The following is a 12400-nucleotide window of genomic DNA, read 5'->3' on the forward strand; positions in this document are numbered from 1 at the left end:
AGTAGCACCGACGTCTCACTTGCTCCATGCTTAGTAACTAATTATATTATTAGGATTAACCTGGACCCTAAATTGCAAAGTCCATGTTTTCCCTGAGCAAAATTGAGGTTTTCTGCCAGCCAATGATCTGGAAGCTCTCTCTTGCCTGCCCACCCCTGCTTCTGTGCCTTGGTGACTCTCCATGTACCCTGGTTGCCCATGAGGATGCGTGGTGGTCAGCCTCACACACAGGGCTGAGCGGCCCAGACCAATGCCCTGGGCTGGGTTTGTCCTTGGCACCGTGGCCATCATGGCTCAGAGGCTATTTAGGGTTTAAGTTCCAGCTCTGCTGGCGGTGAGATCTTGAGCCAGTGCTGACCCTTCTCCAGCCTCAGTTTGCACATCTGTATGCTGGGCGTAGTAACAGTGCACAGTCCCTGAGGCAGCAGGGAAGATTCCATGAGTTGAAAGGCTGGAATGAATTTGGTGCACAAAGATGTTATGGGGAAGAGAAGCAGGAAAATTATGTTGGGGTCTTTTGCCTGCCTTTGGGCCCCACCACCGGCTGACAATTGCAGAAAAAGTGCTCAATGCTACCTTGCCTCCAGCCTGTTGTCGTGTCCCTCTGGGGTTCTGAGAACTGGTTCTTTAAGCAGCTTGTTGTTGACGTAGAAGACAAGTTACACTGGAAATGCGAAACCAGAGTTGCTCTGCTCAAAGTGCCAGGAACAAGGCACCAGGAAGATGCCCCACTTGCTCCCTGGAGCCTGTCAGGCAACTGGGTGGGTATCACCTGAGTAAGGCTGAAGTCCCCTGTGCCACAGGCTGCGGCTTCAGAACTGGAAGCATTTCACTGGCCCAGCTGGCATTTCTCTGAAGTTCACGAGCCATGGTGTGGGACTCAGGAGAGCCAGCAGTCGCTGCAGCTGTGCCCCAGTGAGGCTAGAGCTGGGGCAGGCCACGTAGGGCAGGATCTGGAACTCCACTGGCAGAACCTGCTACCCACAGCCCCAGATTATTGAGTACCTGCTGGACACTGGGAACAGACCGCTAGGCAGTCTCTTTGTGGGAATTCACATTTCCTGATGCGGCCAAGGGAAGTTTAGCAGCGGGTCAGGACCACCCTGTGGAGCTAGGATTGAAATTACATCTGTCTGAAGGCAGAGCCCATGCTCATTTAATTGCCCCATCATGTGACCACTCCACGTGCCACCACTCAGAGAGGTGGGGTCCACGTGGCCCGCTGGAGGCCAGCAAGCTGTCGGGGGCAGTGACGTTGGGCAGCTGGTGGTTTCTGCCGGGGTACAAGGTGAAGGCTAGGACCGGGAGTTTCAAGCTTTTGCTCCTACCCGAGGTTCAAAGGCAACACTTGGGCTCCAAAATTCAATGGAGAGAAATTCCAGCTTTAAGGACTTTTGCAAGCTGTGGTTTGCCTGTGAACACATGTCCTTTAGCAAGAATCCCCTCTGGTATGCCTTCCACCCAAGTGTTTTTATCGGTCCCTTAGAGACTCTTACAGAAGTTTCCCATATTGATAGACTTTTAAATGATGTTACAGAAATATCACATCACACGGATTACATAAGGGGTGACGTCCACTGCTTCCCAAATGCCACATTTCTTCAAGTAAAATGCAGATGACAGCCTGCAGTGTATAAGGAAATGACATCCTAGTAAAGGCAGAATTGAAATTCTCATCCCTTTTACTTATTTTAAAATTATTAGTGCCATCTAAAATGAGGGCTTCCTTTTCCTCACCAAGCCTGTGCTCCCCTTGCTACCTTTCTGGTATAAACTACTAACTGCGTGAGGACACCTGTCTGATGAGGCACATGCTAATTCGCTGTACCACCAAAGATTCCTTCCACACTTCTGTTCCTCCCCGCCCCTGAAAAGGGCCTCGTTTCGGACCATCTTTAGCTATTCCTTCTGTAGATGGACCCATTCGCGCCTGAGGTGTGTTTCATGGCACAAGTATGAGAGGGGCCCCAGAGGAATGTCACCCAAGCCTTACGCTGTTTCCCAGCTCCACTTGTCCCCTGGCGTTGACTGCAGAAGTGCAGAGGGAGAGGGGGTTGCCCTGGCCATCCAGCTGTGGGCTCCCCTTCGCAAGAAACACCCGATTGTCGGAGTATAAGAGCACAGGTGTGCGATGCCAGACAGGCTTGGGGCTGGCTCGCAGCCCCTCCCCTCACACAGGAAGCCCCGCAGCTGTGACAGTCCTCCTTGAGGTCTCATTATTTCCCTTCCCTGAGGCTCTTAAGTCTGGGGGAGTAAGCCGAAATCCTCCCTAGATGGAAGAGGAACGGGGAAAACCAGGAGGAAGGGGGTGACCAAATGTAACCGCCTCAATTTGGATGCATGCAGCTCAAATAGGAGGGAAAAAAAAGATCTGGCTAGGCATTTGTAGTTTGTTTTAAGTGTGTGCTTCATCTATATATTATTTTAAGGACATGAATCACCAATGAAGTAGCGCCAGCGAACACCAGCGCTTGGGCGGGCCCTGCTGGAGGCTTTTAGAAATTCTGCACTTCCTGGCTCTGACAGCCCTAGAGTTGCCTGCTCCAAGCTACAGGCCTGTCCTCCCATCCAGAGCCATGCTCGCTGAGTCAATGAATGGCAGGATGGAAAAGTCTGGGCTTGAAGAGAAAATGAAGGAAAAAGAGAGTAGAGAGAAGGGAAAGGAAAGATTGTTCATGGGATGATGCAAGATGTCCAGAGACAAATGGGCCTGGGACCAACCTCTTCCACAATGAGAGAATCATCTCACCTTACAAAGTCCTTGACTTAGGGCAGGAGCTCAGCAAATGTCAATGCTGCAGTGATGCCCAGTCCCTCTTCTGCCCCCTCATGTTCCATAAGGCTTTACTTCAACAGAATCAGATTCTGGTTGTGATCCAATTCACCTTCACTCCCCCGGGAGTTCCCAGCTAGAAACCAGGCTATTCCTGCTGTATCATCAACCTTGGGGCAGCCCAGACCCAGCTCCATCCACCTGGCCCTCCCCAGGCAGTTAGAGGACAATCCAGCCATTTCCGGGAACAGGGCCCTCGGTAGCCAGCACATGTGGTGGCAATCGCAGCCCACATCAGGTTCCTTTTCAGGTTCAGCTCACATGCCCACAGAGACAAGGGTGATGCCTGCCTTTCTGTGCAGGGTGAGCTCTGCCTTCTCATCCAAGTAATTCTGGTCATGCGTGTCATCCCAGTGATCCCTCAAAACCCAACAAATAGTGCCAGCCCTGCGGGTACAGCAGTGAATGGAAGGGGCAGAGCCTGCCCTCGAGGAGTGCCCGTCCGAGGATCCCAGATCTGGAATGAAACAAGCCTTGAATTCTCCCCTGAGTCCTCATCCTTTTGCTGTGGCAGGGGATTGTGGAATATTGACCAATAGACCAATATGTCCTGCTCTCACTGCCTGAGAGCGCCTGTGAGAGGGCCACCTGGCAAGGAACTGTAAATGGTCTCTAGGAGCTGAGAGCGGCCCTGGCTGATGGCCAGCAAGAAAATGGGGACCTCAGCCTACAGCCACAAGAAACTGAATTCTGCCAACGGACCTGAATAAGTTGGAAGAGGACACCCAGCCTCAGATGAGAACATAGCCCTGGCTAACACATCGATTGCAGCTTTGTGAAACCCTGAGCAGAATACCCAGTTAAGCTGCACGCAGACTTCTGACCCAAGGAAACTATGAGGTGATAAATGGGTGCTACTTACAGCCACTAAGATTGTGGTTACACAGCACTTATTGGTCCCTCTCCCTCACTCACTGAAGACTCGGGCACCTGGCTCCCTGGTTTCCTTGGCATCCTGAGTCCTGCCATCATCCTGGGCGACTCTTCAGTGTCTACCTGGGCAGCTTGTGCTACTCACAGCTCCTTAACTTCTTCCTTGCCTTTGACAATCTCTCTTGCTCTCCACCTCAGCACCCCCCTCTTCAAGGCCACATCCTAGACCTTTTCATCATCAGGATCTGTTCCACCTCACACATCTTGAACTTCAGGATCCCACTCACTGACTGAAAGCAGCTCTCTCACACCCGAACTGCTCTCTCACGGGCCCTCTCCATTCGCTCTCACTCTTGTCCTGCTGCTGCTACTGCCCAGCAAAAGAATAATAATAACAAAAACAATAGAATTATGCCAACTGGTACATGTAATTTTCTAGCTCAGCTTACATTCTGCACAGCCCAGCAATCTCATTACGTTTTGAAATGTTTTTAAGTTGTATTTCTCTGCTAGGGCTGATGTGACTAAGTACCACAAGCTAGGTGGCTTAGAACAACAAAACTTTATTCTCTTACAATTCTGGAAGCAGCAAGTCTGAAATCAAGGTATTAGCAGAGGTGTGTTCCCTCTGAAACCGGTACGAGAAGGATCCTTCCTTGCCTCTTCCAGCTTCTGGTGGTTTACTGGAATTTTTGCCATTTGTTGGCTTGTAGGTGCATCACGCCAATCCTCCATCTTCACATGGGCATCTTCCTTTTGTGTGTGCCTGCCTTCTGAGTCCAAATTTCCCCTTTTTATAAGGACATCAGTCACATTAGATTAGGTCCCACCTTAATGACCTGATTTTTTTAAAGGTTATTTTTAAAAATGTATTTATTTTATTTATTTATTTTTGGCTGCGTTGGGTCTTTGTTGTTGTGCGCGGGCTTTCTCTAGTTGCGGTGAGCAGGCTTCTCATTGTGGTGGCTTCTCTTGTTGCAGAGCACAGGCTCTAGGCGTGCAGGCTTCAGAAGTTGTGGCTTGCAGGCTCTGGAGCGCAGGCCCAGTAGTTGTGGTGCACGGGCTTAGTCGCTTCACGGCATGTGGGATCTTCCCAGACCAGGGCTCGAACCCGTGTCCCTTGCATTGGCAGGCGGATTCTTAACCACTGCCCCACCAGGGAAGCCCTAATGACCTGATTTTAACTTGATTACCTCTGTAAAGACCCTATTTCCAAATAAGGTCACATGCTGAGGTACTGGGGGTTAGGACTCCAACAAATCTTTTTCTTTTTTTGGGGGGTGGGGTGGGCAGACACAATTCAACCCCTAAAGGAAGTCAAAGAGAACAAAAGGCATATAATACAAAGCAAAGGTCCTGTGCTCTGCCCTTCAGCACCCCATTCTCATTGTAAATGTTTCTAGTTTCAGTTCGTCTGATAGTTTGCCTCTACCTTTGTAAATACTATGCTTACGTCTATATCAACTTTTTTATGTTGTCAATTTTAGACATTATCTGCTAACTTCCTGCTATGCTAGATGAGATTATAGTTAAGTCATCCTTTCATCTTTTTGCCTATATTGTTAACTTTTGATTATGGTAATTGATCAAACATACACAAAAGTACAGAAAATAGTATAATAAAACTCACATGCTCATCACTGAAGTTCATCAGTTATCAACTCATGACCAATTTCCTTTCATCTCTCCCTACCATTATCCCTTTTCCTCATAATATATAGATATATCACTATTTTCAGGTCTTCTATTGGCTACTTTTATATCTTTAAATAATATCCCTATACCTCTCTTTCTCTTTCCCTCAACTAGGGACAGTAACTTGATTTTCTCCTTTGTAATGATGTTAATGTGCCTCCACTTCCCCCCATTTCTCTTCCTCCCTTCCTCTTCCCAACTTTCCGTCAATTGTTGTTGCAGGTTGGATTCCCACAGAAGCAGGCTCTAAGGTGAGATTAATATGCAGGAGTTTCTTTGGGAGTTCTCTCAGGATCAACACCTGTGGAAGGGAAGGAAGGGAAGAGAAAGGAAGGGAAGGAATCAGGATTGGGTAGATGGAGAAGGTGGGCTGTAATGCCATCTCAAAAAAGGCTTCAGCCAACCCTACAGGGATTTCTGAAGCTGGGATGGTCTTTCAGAGATAATTTGGTTTTATATTATATTAATTATATTAATAGATATAGTTTCCTAATATATACGAATATATTATATAAGTTATGGTGGGGATAGCAATGGTGGTGTTCTTCCATACTTCCTTTGGTTGCTAGAGGACATCCTTAAGTAACCTCCTAAGAAAGGGTCGAACAGGAAGTAAGTTTTTGAATTCTCGCATGTCTGAAAAAGTCTTTATTCTATTCTCATACTTATTTGACAGTTTGGCTATGTATAAAACTTCACTCTGAAATTTTGTATAATTTTTTCATCTCTGCAAGCTTTTAGAATCTTTCCTTATCCTTGGTGTTCTGAACTTTCACAGAACTACGCATAAGCTTGGGTATGTGTTCATTCATTGTGCTAAGTACTCGATAAACCTTTTCAGTATGAGCTATTTTTTCTTTAGCGCTAAAGTTATTTTTCTACCATACCTTTAATTTCCTCCCCTCCGTGTTTTCTCTTCCATTTCTATAACTTAGGAAGATGTTAGTCTTCCTCATTGTCTCATATTCTGTTTGCCTATGTTATTGAGTAATAACTTAATTTGTTTTCGTATGTACTCACTCATATAATCACTAATCAGATAAAATACTAGAACATTTCCAGCATCCGTGAAGACTTCCTCATGCCCCACTCCTGTTCCATACCTTCCCCCAAAGGTAACCACTACTCTGACCTTATCACCACAGATCTGTTTTGCTGTTCTAGAACTTCCTATAAATGTCATTGCACACCATGTACTCTTTGATGTCTGGCTTCTTGCCATTAACATTATGTTTTTTGAATTTAACTATGTTGTTGCATGTATCAGTAGTTTGTTCTTTTTACTGCTGCATTGTATTCCATTTTGTGATTATATCACAGTTTATCTATCCAAATTATTGGATACAATTGAAGGACCTTTGGGTTGCTTCCAGTTGGGGGCTATTACGAATAATACTATGAACATTCTTGTCCATGTCTTTTGGTGGCTAGAAGTCTCACATCTGTTGGGCATATGCCTTGGAGTAGAGTTGCCAGTTCTTGGAGCAGGTACATGTTTAACTTTAGCTTTGGCAAATTCTGCCACAGAGTTTTCCAAAATGGCTGTATCAATGAATGCTCCTACAAGCAACGTGAGAGAGTTGGAATCGCTCCACATTCTTGCCAGCCCTTGGTGGTGTCCTTTGCTATATTTCTGTTCAACATTTTAAAAGTTTCTCTCGACTTGACTTTTCAATTCTTTTATTGAATGTTGAACTTTACAACCATAGTTTTAATTTCCAAGTGGTCTTTAATGTTCTGTTGGAATTTTTCCATAGCAATCTATTCTTGTTTCATATAGTCAATCACTTCTCAAGTCTTTCTGATGATCTTAATAAAGGGTATTTTTGTTTGTCCTTTAAAAATTATTCTTTTCGGTGCCTTAGTCATCTCTTTCCTTTAGGGCCAGCTTTGCTATTTGTTTTTCTTGATATTTCTCTGTCATCTTGTATGCCACCTTCAAATGTTTGGCCTTTTTTGTTGTCCGATTACACTTAAGAACGAGGCTGACTGGCAGCTCTGAGTACATGGGCGGGACTTATTGACTTGCAGGCTTTGTTTTAAGATGAAGAGGCAGTGTGCTGATAGTTCTGTTGGGGGTCCTCAAAAATGTCATAATATGGAGACATTTTTTTGGTGGTGGTGGTTTCAATACTGACTCCAGTTTTCCTAGCCCTCCCCCAGACAAATTATTCAATTTCTTTAGAGAAGAACCCTTCTTTTTTTCATTCTTGTGTTAAAGACTGGCTTTGGGGCCTTCTGGGGGAGGTTAACAGCCATATAGAAACCTTCAGTTAATCTGTCTGGGTTAAGTCCCATGTCTTACTCTGCCTACTGTCATACCTGCTGTCTCAGAATTGGGAGACTGTCTAAGCTAAGTTTTTTCCCTCCTTAGCTGAAGTCCCTTTGTAGGTATTCTAGGCTGTGACTTCATCAGTCTCCACTGTGGCAGCTTCCAGGAATCTGGGGAAGTTTTTAAGCCATTGTAGGTCCCCCTCCCTTTTTTTTTTTTTTTTTTTACTTTTTAAAAATGGAGATAAAATTCACATAATGTAAAATTAACCATTTTAAAGTAAATAATTCAGTGGCATTTCGAGTGTTGTACAACCACCACCCCTATCTAGTTCCAAAACATTTTTATCATCCTCAAAGGAAGCCCCGCACACATTGAGCAGTTGCTCCCTATCCCCTCCCCCAACCCCTGGCAGCCACCAGTTAGTGTTCTGTCCCTGCAGATTTATCTCTTGTGACTATTTCAGATAAATGGAATCATACAATATGTGACTCTTTGTGTCTGGATTCTTTCAATAAGCAGGATGCTTTCAAATTCATCCATGGTGTAGCATTATCCATGGTGTGGCATGCATCAGTACTCCATTCCTTTTATTTGGCTGCGTGATATTCCGTTGTATATATCTACCACGATTCATTTATCCAGTCATCTGTTGATGGACATTTCAGCTTGTTCTACTCTTGGCTATTGTGACGTGCTGCTATGAACATGCATGTACATATATTTGTTTGGGTACCAGTTTTTAGGTCTTCAAATCTTCTACCTAAGAGTAGAACCACTGAGTCAAATGGTCATTCTATGTTTAATTTTTGAGGAACTGAAAACTGTTTTCCGCAGTAACTGAATCATTTTACATTCCTAAGAGCAAAGGTATAAGGGTTCCGATTTCTCTACATCCTCACCCATGCTTGTTATTTTTAGTTTTTTGATATTAATCAGTCTAGTGGGTGTAAAGTGCTACTTCACTGTGGTTTTGATGTACAGTTCCCTAATAACAATTGAATATGAGCATCTTCTCCCATGCTATCTTGCTGTCAGGTTATATTATTTTTGTTCCTTCATGATGATTTCAAAGGGCAGAAGAGATGTGAACACAGAGGTGTGCCACTTAAGCCCCCTGTCAGTGAAGGCCTTCTTGCCCCAGTGGCTGAGAGGGCAGCCCTTTAGGGCCATCTACCCCTTCAGGGCTTGCCTCAGCTGCAGAGAGCCACTTTGCCCAAGATCACAGCCCTCCAAGGGTAGCCACATTCAGTGACTTATCCAGGTGATGTACAAATACCTGGCCATCTCGGCCTAACTCGAGACAACTCTGAAGGCCTATGCTAGCTCTAGACTGCCCCGTGGGGTTGCCAAGGCCTGTAGCACCGCTCGACTGCTCTTTCTGTCCATTCTTACGCCCTTCCCACCCTTCCCACAGGTATTTCTCCTAAAGGCACTCCCTAATAAACATCCTGCACGCTTAACTCTGTTTTAGAGTCAGCTTTCTGGTGAACCCAACCCATAAGAGACAATAAGTGCACGTGTCTTGTTAGTCAATTTGAGCCGGAAGTTGAACCAATTATTATTTCTTTAATATTGCAGAAATAGAGTTAAGATGGGCTTGTATAAACTACTTTATATTGAAAGATCGGGACTCTGTGCTCTGGATGCCCCTGTTAAACCTCACGTAGGCATTGAGCTACAAGGTGGTGCCAATCTTGAGACATCCAAGGCCTGATTTTATGATGTTTCCAGTTAAATATTTTAGTTTTTAGTGAAACTAGGTTACTCCCTTAACTGCTCAGTGAATTGGAGCCACTGTGTGAACGCAGCTGATCTTGAAGAGGGCATTCACATTCTGGTCTGTTGGGAGGTTTAAGTACCTTTTTAAAACTCAGCTTTGAAATTTCAGTCGGGGGAGTCATTAAAGTCCAGGGTATCTAGAGAAATCAGGGCTGCTTTGTGTTCCTGAAATTAGACCACGTGTCCAACAAAGTCAGTCTTCAGTGTTTGTTTTCACTTCTCCTCCACCATGATCTCCCTCTACTTCTGCATTTCATCTTTCAAGCCTCGCCGGTTGCCCTCCAAGTTCAATCTCAGCTGTGCCTGTGGCCTCTTGGCCTTTGTTGGAACATTGAAGGCCTCCCCTCTTCCCTCAGTCTTTTTTTAAATTAATTAATCTATTAATTAATTAATTTATTTATTTATGGCTGCGTTGGGTCTTCGTTGCTGCACACGGGCTTTCTCTAGTTGCGGCGAGCGGGGGCTGCTCTTCGTTGCGGTGCGCGGGCTTCTCATTGCGGTGGCTTCTCTTGTTGAGCAGTACGGACTCTAGAGCGCAGGCTCAGTAGTTGTGGCACACGGGCTTAGTTGCTCCGTGGCATGTGGGATCTTCCCGGACCAGGGATCAAACCCGTGTCCCCTGCATTGGCAGGCAGATTCTTAACCACTGTGCCACTAGGGAGGTCCCCCCTCAGTCTTTTCTTTGATGACGGCCATAGCAAGTTTGAGCACAGAGAGGCCATCTTTTCTGTCCAGAATTGTGTGGCCTTCACACACCCTGGCGGAGCTGGTGGATTGGTGTTAATCGGCAGGGTTTCTGTGGAACCATTCCAACCTGCTCTCATGGACTCTTATGGCATCAATTCTTTCATAACCATAAGAAGACTCCCTAGGAAGGGATCTGACCTTGCAGTCAATGGTCTATTCACTTTGTGAATGAACAAAGTTGTATTCACCTCGTATTGCTTCATGATAAGTTACCACAAATTTAGTAGCTTAAAACAACACACATTTGTTAGTTCACAGTTTCTGTGGGTCAGGAGTCCAGGCCCAGCTTAGCTGGATCCTCTGCTCAGGGTCTCACAAGGCTGCATTCCCTTGTGGAGTTCAGAGTCCTCTATCAGGCTCTTGTGGTTGTTGGCCAAATCCATTTCCTTGTGGTTCTAGGACTGAGTTCTCTTGGCTTCTCAATGACTGTTGGCTGGAGGCCACGCTCAGGTCCTAAAAACCGCCCACAGTTCCCTGCCATGTGGCTCTCTCTAGGGGCAGTTACAATATGGCTTTTCCAAGACCAGCAGGAAATCTCTCTGTGCTAGCAAGATGGACCCTTATACACATCATAATGTAGTCACAGGTGTGACATCCTGTCTCGCCTTTGCCAGATTCTATTGGCTAGAAGCACAGGTTCCACTCACACCCAATGGGAGGGGATTATACACGGACATGACTCACTGATGCTCACCTTAGGGGTGTGTACACCATGTCTGTCAATGGATGCTAGCTGTGCACCTTTATTCAAATTTAAACTCCAGAAAGATGCAGCTGAGACTGCGTGCTCAAATGCTCATAGGCCTCATGTCTGGTCTCTCATATCTGTCATTAGAGGCCCGGCTGTTGTCTAGACGGGCTCTCCAGCTGCTCCTTCTTGGTGTACCCCAACACCTCGGCAACAGGTCAGGGGCTGCATAGATCAGTGTTGGACTGGGTGAATTTGTCTTCACATCTGATTGCTTCCTCTGGAGAAACTCTCTTTTTGACAAATCAGAAGTCCACCTCTGTGATGGTGACCAGGTCGTGCTGCTGTCCCTCCTCCCCACAGGTGGTACATGCCTGGGGGGCTGCAGGCAAGGACCCATCTGCCTCCTGATTCCTCATGCATCCTTCCCACCTCCCGCCCCAGGGCCTGGACGGGATGGTGCTCCGGAAATGTTTGCCGACTTGAACGGAGTCCACAAGAGAACTACAGACATTTTTAGAGGTGGGAACTGTGTGTGGCTTTTGCCTCATTCCCTTCCTTGGTCAACCCTGGGGTTTACTGAATGATTTTGTGTTAATGGCTTTTTGATAATGACAAGTATGATATCATTTGCTCCTTAGTTCACAAGCTCGCAGGAGACACCCGTTGCTATGAGAAAGTATCACAGATGCCAAGGAAAGAGGAAATAAGGATGAGAGTAATTTTCTAAATAGACACTGGAGTCCTTGTTGAGGTTGGGCTCAGAGTTTCCTGAAACATTAGGGGCCATACTTTTGGGAGGGAAAAGGCAGCCACCAATACAAGGGAAGTGTCTGGATGAGGAGGGACAGCTGAGGTGCCTCCTGAAGCCTGGCAGCTTGGGCACTTGGCCGGGGCTGGCCCACCCCGAGGGACTCGTCCTATGCTCTGGTCTGGGGAGTGCAGGTGGAGGCTGGCCCTTCCCAGGGAAGGGGGCGTTGCCAGCCAGGCTGCGGTGTGAACAGCCAACCTGCTGGGACCCCAGGATACAGCAAATGAGGTGCAGCGGCAATGGCAGCAGGCCTCCTGCGATGACTGCGCTCTGGCTGCCAACCGAGGACGTCCCCTCTCACGGAAACCCACCTTGCACCTCCACTTCCTGGCTGTGTGCCAGGTCAAGTGGCTTGGCCTCTTTGAGTTTTAATTTCTGGATCTGTAAAATGGGAATGATAGTAGCATCTAGCTCACAGTGTTGGTGTGAGGAGAAAATTAGCATGTTGCCTGGGTATAGGAAACCCTCAATAACTATACTAATACTTATGTGTTCCTGTATGCAAAAAAAGATCTCCAATCTGCCTGGCATTGTGTTAGGTTATTTCACTAGGAGGTGGAAGTGAGTCAGAGACAGAGAGAGAGGATTGTGATGTCCTGCCTAACCCTCAGCCCCAGGCACCCAGTGAATGATTCTTGCCACCGGAAGAGTTATGACCCTCACTCCTCCCATCTCCTACCTGCTCCCCATCTCCTGTTT

This window comes from Delphinus delphis, chromosome X (genome assembly GCF_949987515.2).
Source record: "Delphinus delphis chromosome X, mDelDel1.2, whole genome shotgun sequence".
Lineage (NCBI taxonomy): Eukaryota > Metazoa > Chordata > Mammalia > Artiodactyla > Delphinidae > Delphinus > Delphinus delphis.